The sequence below is a fragment of the Myotis brandtii genome, unplaced genomic scaffold (assembly GCF_000412655.1).
Source record: "Myotis brandtii unplaced genomic scaffold, ASM41265v1 scaffold61, whole genome shotgun sequence".
Classification (NCBI taxonomy): domain Eukaryota; kingdom Metazoa; phylum Chordata; class Mammalia; order Chiroptera; family Vespertilionidae; genus Myotis; species Myotis brandtii.
In genome coordinates, this window is record NW_005370318.1 from 548,676 (window position 1) to 557,874 (window position 9,199).

The 9,199-nt window shown below is 40.6% G+C and overlaps 1 protein-coding gene across 3 annotated transcripts in view; it reads left to right on the forward strand.

The window, feature by feature from the left end:
• Nucleotides 1–9,199, forward strand: part of LOC102239259 (ubiquinol-cytochrome-c reductase complex assembly factor 1) — a 110,271-nt gene that overhangs the window by 2,341 nt on the left and 98,731 nt on the right. The gene's annotated exons all lie outside the window — the stretch shown is intronic.

Consider the following 9,199-nt stretch of genomic DNA (forward strand, 5'->3'; position numbering starts at 1 on the left):
TTGGCCCCCCCACCCCAATCGGGAGCAGGGCCAGCTGGCCAACCACTGGGGCCCCTCCTCCCCGCCAGCCTGGTGTTATAATGTAACTAGAGGCCCAGTGCATGAAATTTGTGCACTCAGGGGAGGGTGTCCCTCATCCTGGCCTGTGCCCTCTTGCAGTCCAGGAGCCCTCGGGGGATGTCCAACTCCAGGGGGAGCGGGCCTAAGCTGGCAGTCAGACATCCTTAGCGCTGCCACAGAGGCAGGAGAGGCTTCCGCCACTGCTGCTGCGCTTGCCAGCTGTGAGCCCGGCTTCTGGCTGAGTGGCACTCCCCCTCTGGGAGCACACTGACCACCAGGGGGCAGCTCCTGCATTGAGTGTCTGCCCCCTGGTGGTCAGTGCACATGATAGCGACCGGTTGTTCTGCTGTTTGGTCGATTTGCATATTACCCTTTTATTATATTTTTTATTATATAGGATGTGTGACAAAGCAGTGGAAACTCCTGTAGGACAGGTTGAAAGTGTCAGTAAACATGGAAGTAGCAGATATTTATGGATCACCTACTCTGAAGAGGTATTTGGGTTAGGCATGTGAGGAACTCACAGATACAGGAAAGTGCACATGTTTAGGAGTCTGAAGGGCCTTGGTTGTAAGCTTAGCTCTGTTACTTCTGTGGGTGTGACTTTGAGCAAGTCACCTAACTTCTCTGAGTCTCAGATTTTTTTTAACAGTAAATTTGATAGGGTTGATCAGAGAATCAAATGGGACCGGTGATATTTAAATGCTTTTCTAAATTAAAAATTTTTATTTTGAAAGTATAAAAAAATTTTTTTTAATAGTCAACATAGTAAACACTCACATACCCACTATTAGATTTTTTTTGGTTTGTTTGTTAATCCTCACCTGAGGATATTTTTCCATTGATTTTTAGAGAGAGTGGAACAGAGTAAGAGAGACAGAAACATCGATGTGAGAGACACAAATCAATTGGTTATCTCCTGCATGCACCCAACCAGGGCCAGGGATTGAGCCTGCAACCGAGGCACATACCCTTGACTGGAATCGAACCTGGGACCTTTCAGTCCGAGGGCTGCTCTATCCACTGAGCAAAACTGGCTAGGGCTAGATTTTTTAAAAAAATATTAGTAGATCCCTGTAGTAGTTGTGGATGGATCAGAGAGAGCTGAAAATTAGAGACCCCCAAAGTCAATCAGAAGGTACTTAAGTAATCCTGGAAGAAGTGATAAAAACCTATAGTAAGGGGGGAGGAGCAGTGTGGTTAAAGAGGAAGGGATGGTTTCAATAGGAAAGAGAGTATATAGGGCTTGATGAGAGGTTAGATATGGAGGGTGAGGGAGAAGGAAGAGTCCCAGGTCAGCCTTTGATAACTGAGTTAATAGTAGTGTCCACTGAGAAGATCCAGCTGGAGATAGATATATTTTTTTCTTTTTTAGCAGTTGGAGAGTTGGTGTTCATGAGAGAGAGCGAGACAGTGCTGAGATAAAGGTTATAGTTGAAGCAAGATGTTGTTGAGATTTCCCGGGCAATAATATTGACAGCTAACATTTATAGGGCACTTACCATGTGCAAAGTATGTAATTCGTGCTCTTACATACTTTATATATGTGAACTTAATCTTTACAACAGCCCTTTGAAAAGGTAAGCACTATTATTTTCCCCATTTTACTGATAAGAAAATTGATCCACAGAGAGGTAGTGTTCCTGAAACATTCTCATTAGTCTTCCTTTATTTTTTCTTCTTTCAGACTTATTGGTTAGTTTTATTCCCTCTCCAATGATGGGTTTGGGAAGGAGGAGGAAACTAAAACACTGCTATTGCTGAGTAGCTCCAGAAGGGGAACTGGCCTTTTGAGTAGTGCAATGGGACTTGCTTATAGTTTTACTAGAGGCCTGGTGCACGGATTCATGCACCAGTGGGGTCCCTTGGCTTGGCCTGTGGGGATCGGGCTGAAACCATCTCTCCAACATCCCCCGAGAGGTCCCAGAAAGCTAGAGGGCGGTTCTTGGGTGACGCACTGCACCCCGGAATTGGGCTCCCTCCTCTCTGGTTCTGGGTGTGTTACCCGAGAACCGCAGCTGCCAAATTACCACAGCTTGTCAGCTCCTGTGTTGAGTGTCTGCCCTCTGGTGGTCATTGCACATCATAACTACCGGTCGGACGGTCGCTTAGGCTTTTATATATATAAATGAGCTGTCCTGGGGATTGGTGATCATTTTTGCTTTTCGTTGATGAGTAGAAATTACAGAAAGGCACTCTGTACTTTAAAAAAATTTTTAGTAAAATATACATAATGTAAATGTACCATTTTAACCATTTTTGAGTATTCAGTTGAGGGCATTAAATACATTCACATTGTTGTGCTACTATTACCACCAACATCCACTGTTTTCATCTTACAAAACTGAAACTCTGTACTCATCACCATTCTACTTTCTGTCTTTAAGATTTTGACTATTCTAGGTACCTCCGATAAATGGAATCATACAGAATTTGTCCTTTTGTGACTGGATTATTTCACTTAGCAAATGCCCTCAAGGCTTATCCATGTTGTAACGTGTCAGAATGTCCTTCCTTTTTAAGGCTGAATACTATTCCATTGTGTATACTAGTATATATTATTTTATGTTTATTCATTCATCTGTCAATGGACACCTGGGATATTCCATCTTCTGACTATTGTGAAATAGTGTTACCATGAACATGAGTATACAAATATCTGTTTGAGTCCCTGTTTTCACTTCTTTGGGTCTAAACTAAGAAGTGGAATTATTGGAGTGTAAGGTAAGTCTATGTTTAATTTTTTGAGGAATTACCATTTAATTTTTCACAGCAGCTGAACCATTTTATATCCTACCAGCAAAACACAGAATTCCAATTTCTCCATGTCTTCACCAATACTTGTTGATTTTATTTTCATAGTGGCCATCTTAATGGGTGTGAGGTGATATCTCATTGTAATTTTGATTTGCTTTTCTCTAATGATTAGAGGCCCGGTGTGCAAAATTCGTGCTCTCAGGGGTGGGGGTTCCTCAGCCCAGCTTGCACCCTCTTGCAATCTGGGAGCCCTAGGGGGATGTTCGGGTATAAGCCGGCAGTCAGACATCCTTAGCGCTTCTGCAGAGGTGGGAGAGGCTCCTGCCACCACTGCTGCGCTCACCAGCCATGAGCCCAGCTTCTGGCTGAGCGGTGCTCCCCCTGTGGAAGTGCACTGACCACCAGGGGGCAGTTCCTGTGTTGAGCGTCTGCCACCCCCCTGGTGGTCAGTGCGCATCATAGCGACTGGTCATTCTGCCGTTTGGTCAATTTGCATATTAACCTTTTATTATATAGGATTAGTGACATTAAGCATATTTTAAATGCTTGTTGGCCTTTAAAATTATATCTTCAGAGAAATGTTTATTCAAGTCCTTTGCCCATTTTTTTAATTGAGTATTTTTTTTATTATTGTTGTTGAGTTGTAGGAGTTCTTAATATATTCTGGATATGAATCCCTTATCAGATATATGATTTGGAAATATTTTCTCCCATGCCTTTTCACTTTGTTGGTAGTATTCTTTGATGTACAAAAGTTTTTAATTTTGATGAAATTCAACTCTTTTTTCTTTTGTTGCCTATGCTTTTGGTGTTATATCCAAGAAATCATTGTCAAATCCAATATCATGAAGCTTTCCCTTATATTTTCTACTAAAAGTTTCATAGTTTTAGGTGTTAAATTTAGGTCTTTAGCCTGGCCGGTGTGACTCATTTGGTTGGGCATCATCCTGGGCACAGAAAGATTGCTGGTTCCATTCCTGGTCCGGGCACATGCCCAGTTGCGGGCTTGATCACTAGTAGGGGTGTGTAGGAGGCAGCTGATTTATGTTGCGCTCTCATATCACTGTTTCTGTCTTCTCCCTTCCTATCTCTCTAAAAAATCAATACAATTATTTATAAAACAGTTTTTGACCTATTTTGAGTTAATTTTTGTATATGGTATAAAGTTTTACTATTATTTTATGTTATTTTCTTAGTGTATGCCCTGGGGATTATAATTAACATCTTAATCCATAACAATCTAGTTTGGATTATTACTAACTTGATTTCAATAATAGTATATATAAAAACTTTGATTATATATTGCTTTGTCCCTTCCCTCCTCTTTTGTGCCATTATTGTCATTCAAATTACATCTTTATAGATTGTGTGCCCATCAACATAGATTTATAGTTCTTGCTTTATTCAATTCTTTTAAATTAAAAAATAACTACAAGCAAAAAATACATTTAGAGCATTATAGTAAGTGAAATAAGCCAGTCAGAGGAAGTCAAGTACCATATGATTTCACTTATATGTGGAATCTAATGAACAAAATAAACAAAGTAGAAATAGACTCATAGATAGAGAACAGACCGATAGCTGTCAGAGGGAATGGGATTTGTGGGAGTGGGTGAAAAAGGTGAGGGGATTAAGCAAAAACAAACAAACCCAGACACAGACAACAGTGTGGTGATTACTAGAAGGAAAGGGGTGGGGGTGGTAGGAGAGGGCATAAGGGAGTAAATGGTGATGGAAGGAGACGACTTGGGGTGATGAACACATAATACAATATACAGATGATGTATTATAGAATTGTACACCTGAAAACATATAATTTGATTAACTGATGTCACCCAGTAAATTCAATAAAAAAGTAAAAAAAATACATTTATACTGTATTTTTTATTTATTTTTATTTATTTTTTTTTTAAATTAAATCTTTATTGTTCAGGTTACATTTGTTCCTCTTTTTTTCCCCCCCATAACTCCCCTCCTCCCAGTTCCTGCCCCACCCTCCGCCCTCACTCCCCACCCACTGTCCTCATCCATAGGTGCACGATTTTTGTCCAGTCTCTTCCCGCATCTCCCATTCCCCTTTCCCCCCCAAGAATAGTCAGTCCATTCCCTTTCTATGTCCCTGATTCATTATAATCACCAGTTCATTCTGTACATCAGATTATTTATTCACTTGATTCTTAGATTCACTTGTTGATAGATGCATGTTTGTTGTTCACAATTTGTATCTTTACCTTTTTCTTCTTCCTCCTCTTAAAGGATACCTTTCAGCATTTCATATAATACTGGTTTGGTGGTGATGAACTCCTTTAGCTTTTCCTTATCTGTGAAGCTCTTTATCTGACCTTCAATTCTGAATGATAGCTTTGCTGGATAAAGTAATCTTGGTTGTAGGTTCTTGGTATTCAGCACTTTGAATATTTCTTGCCATTCCCTTCTGGCCTGCAAAGTTTCTGTTGAGAAATCAGCTGACAGTCGTATGGGTATTCCCTTGTAGGTAATTGAGTCTCTTTCTCTTGCTGCTTTTAAGATTCTCTCTTTGTCTTTTGCTCTTGGCATTTTAATTATGATGTGTCTTGGTGTGGTCCTCTTTGGATTCCTTTTGTTTGGGGTTCTCTGCGCTTCTTGGACCTGTAAGTCCATTTCTTTCACCAGGTGGGGGAAGTTTTCTGCCATTATTTCTTCAAATAGGTTTTCAATATCTTGCTGTCTCTCATCTTCTGGCACCCCAATTATTCTGATGTTTGTACGCTTGAAGCTGTCCCAGAGGCTCCTTACACTATCTTCATATTTTCGGATTCTTTTTTCATTTTGCTTTTCCGGTTGGGTGTTTTTTGCTTCTTCGCATTTCAAATCTTTGACTTGATTCTTGCGCTCCTCTGGTCTGCTATTGGGTGTCTGTATAATATTCTTTATTTCAGTCCGTGTATGCTTAATTTCTAGTTGGTTCTTTATCATAGCATCGAGGGTCTCATTAGTTTTCGTGACTCTCTCCTCAAGTTTATTGACAGCTTCTAGCACATTCTCCGCATTTTTTATACTTTCTTGGTGCACCCCCTAGTGGTCTTTGTGCGCAGTCTTGTTCTAGTTAAGCCTTGATTGTTGTAGTTAAAACTAGAGGGATTTGACCACCAGGCGGACTCTGTATTTTTTATTTATTTAAATAGTTACCATTACCAGTGCACTTCTTCATGTGGATTTAAGTTACTGTAGTGTACAAGGTCTTATTTTAGCCTGCAGATCTCCCTTTAGTATTTGTTGTAGGGCAGGTCTGTTATTGACAGATTCCCTCAGTTTTTGTTTATCTATGGTCTTTTTTTTAAAAAATATATTTTATTGATTTTTTACAGCGAGGAAGGGAGAGGGATAGAGAGTTAGAAACATCGATGAGAGAGAAACATCGATCAGCTGCCTCTTGCACACCCCCTACTGGGGATGTGCCCGCAACCAAGGTACATGCCCTTGACCGGAATCGAACCTGGGACCCTTGAGTCTGCAGGCCGACGCTCTATCCACTGAGCCAAACTGGTTAGGGCTATCTATGGTCTTAATATTTCCTTCACTTTTGAATAATAGCTTTGCTAGATATAGAATTCTTGTTTGACAGTCATTCCCCCCCCCCCCCCTCCTGCCCCCAGCATTTTGAACATTTTATCCCACTGCCTTTTGGGCTCATGATTTCTGAGGAGAAATTAGCTGTTAATGTTATTGAGGATCTCTTGTAAATGATGAGTTGCTTCTCTTGCTGCTTTTAAGATTCTATCTTTTTATTGTCTTTCAGCAACTTGATTATGATATGTCTATTTGTGGATCTCTTGAGTTTATCCTACTTGGAGTTAGTTGAGTTTCTTAGGTTTATAGATTGATTTTTTAAATCAAATTTGGGATGTTTTCTGCCAGTATTTCTTTAAATATTTCTTTCTCTTCATTTATTTCTCTCTTCTCCTTTTGAGACTCCCAGTTATGCATATGTTGGTAATGTTTGGTGATGTCCCAAAGATCTCTGTCGTTCTATTAAATTTTCTTTATTATTTTTTCTTTCTGTTCTTTAGGTTGGATAATCTCAATTGACCTTGTCTTCAAGCTCACTGATTCTTCTGCTCAAATCTGTTGCACCCCTCTAGTGAATGTTTATTTATTGTTCTTTTCAACTCCAGAATTTTTATTTTATTTTATTTATTATTATTATTATTATTATTATTACACTCAAGGATATTTTTCCATTGATTTTTAGAGAGAGTGGAAGAGGGAGGGAACGACCGAGAAAAATATCAATGTGAGAGAAACACATCGATTGGTTGCCTTCTATATGTATTAATCCTCATCTGAGGACATACTTAGAGAGAGGAAGGGGAGGAAGAGATGTGAGAGAGAAACATTGGTCAGTTGCCTTCCGTCCGCTCCCTGATTAGGGATCAAATCCACAACCCAGGTATGTGCCCTGACTGGGATCGAGCCAGCAACCTTTTGATGCACGGGATTATGCTCAACCAACTGAGCCATTCCAGCTGGGCCAGAATTTTTATTTTTAGTTTCTCTCTTTATTGATATTCTCTATCATTTTCATATTTTGCTATAGTTCTTTAGATATGGTTTCCTTTAGTTCTTAAATATTTAAAATAGCTGGTTCAGCCCTGGCCTGTTTGGCTCAATGGATAGAGGGTCGGCCTGCGGACAGAGAGTCCCGGGTTTGATTCTGGTCAAGGGCACATGCCCGGGGTTGCGGGCTTGATCCCCCGTGGGGGCATGCAGGAGGCATCCAATCAATGATTCTCTCTCATCGTTGATGTGTCTATCTCTCCCTTTCCCTTCCTCTCTGAAATCAATAAAAACATATTACAAAAATAAAATAGCTGGTTCAAAATCTTTGTCTAGTTTGTCTAATGTCTGGGCTTCCTCAGGGACAGTTTCTATTGATTTTTCTCCCTGTGTATGGATTTATTTTTTGTGTGTGGATTTTATTTCTTTATGTGTTTCATAGATTTTTTTGTTGAAAACTGGTGATTTCAAATAATGTGGAAATCAGTTCTTTCCTTTCCCAAAATTTATTATTGTATTTCTGTTTGGTGACTTTTCTGACTTAATTCTATAAAGTTTGTGTTCTTTGTTGTGTGCTCTCTGCTCAGTTAGCTTGGTGGTCAGATAATGTGTGGCTGGAGAGTTCCTTAAATGCCTGGGACCAGTAAGTCTCCCAGTTTTTGTTGAGGGGCTCCATGTACATGTTGGGGCCTTCAACATTCTGCCTTAATCTTCACTTCCTGCTTGTTCAGAGCCTCAAAGGCCATCAGAGGTGAGAGCTTAGGGCATTCTCAGGTCTTTTGTGTTTATGTGCACAGCTCTGGGTGTGGGCACAACCCTGTGCATGTGCATGGCCTTCAGATTCCCAGGAATATGTCAGAGCTTTTCAAAGTCCCTGTGAACATTTCATTCCGCTGCTTTCCTTTTTTGTTTTTTGTTGTTAATCCTCACTCAAGGGTATTTTTTCCTTTGAATTTTAGAGCGGGGGAGGGGAGAGAAACATTGATGTGAGAGAGACATATCAATTGATTGCCTCCTATGCCCCCAACATGCTCTTTTTAAAAAAATCTTCACCTAAGGATATTTTTCTATTGACCTTTTATAAAGAGTGGAAGAGAGAGGGAAAGACAGAGAGAAGCATTGATGTGAGAGAGACATATCAATTGATTGCCTTCTGTACACGCCCTGACCAGGGCCCTGGCCAGGGAGGAGCCTGCAACCAAGATACATGCCCTTGACTGGAATTGAACCCGGACCCTTTGGTCTGCAGACCGATGCTCTATCCACTGAGCCAAACCGGCTAGGGCCCCAACATGCTGTTGACCGAGAATCAAACCCATGACCCTTTGGTGCGCAGGTCGATGCTCTAGCCATTGGGCACACGGGCCAGGGCCCCTGCTTTTCCTTTTAAGCTTTATGTTTAACTTATTGTTTCCCCCAGTATTATCCACTGCTTCAGGCAGCCACAAAGTTAAACTGCCTTTATTTGTTTTCAGTCAATGCTCTGGAGAAAGTGTTTTTCACACTGGGTGAGTTCCAAGACAGCCTTGCAGATGGAGTCTTCCAAGGAACTACTAGACAGATCAAATATCAAATAATGTCATTCTTTCTGAATAAGGCTTTCAGGAGCATTGATCTTATTCAGGAGTCAACTCTTCTTCAGAGAAGACTGGTTCATTTTATTGAATATTGCTATTTAGAAACCAAGTCTGGATGCTACATGTATGTGGTCATTGCTACCAGGCTGTCACTACTACCAGTCCATCATTGCTTCCAGGCCCGATCAGGACAGGGGTAGGAAATATATATGTGTGTATGTATACACACACACACACACACACGTATCTTTGTATCTACATATATATAT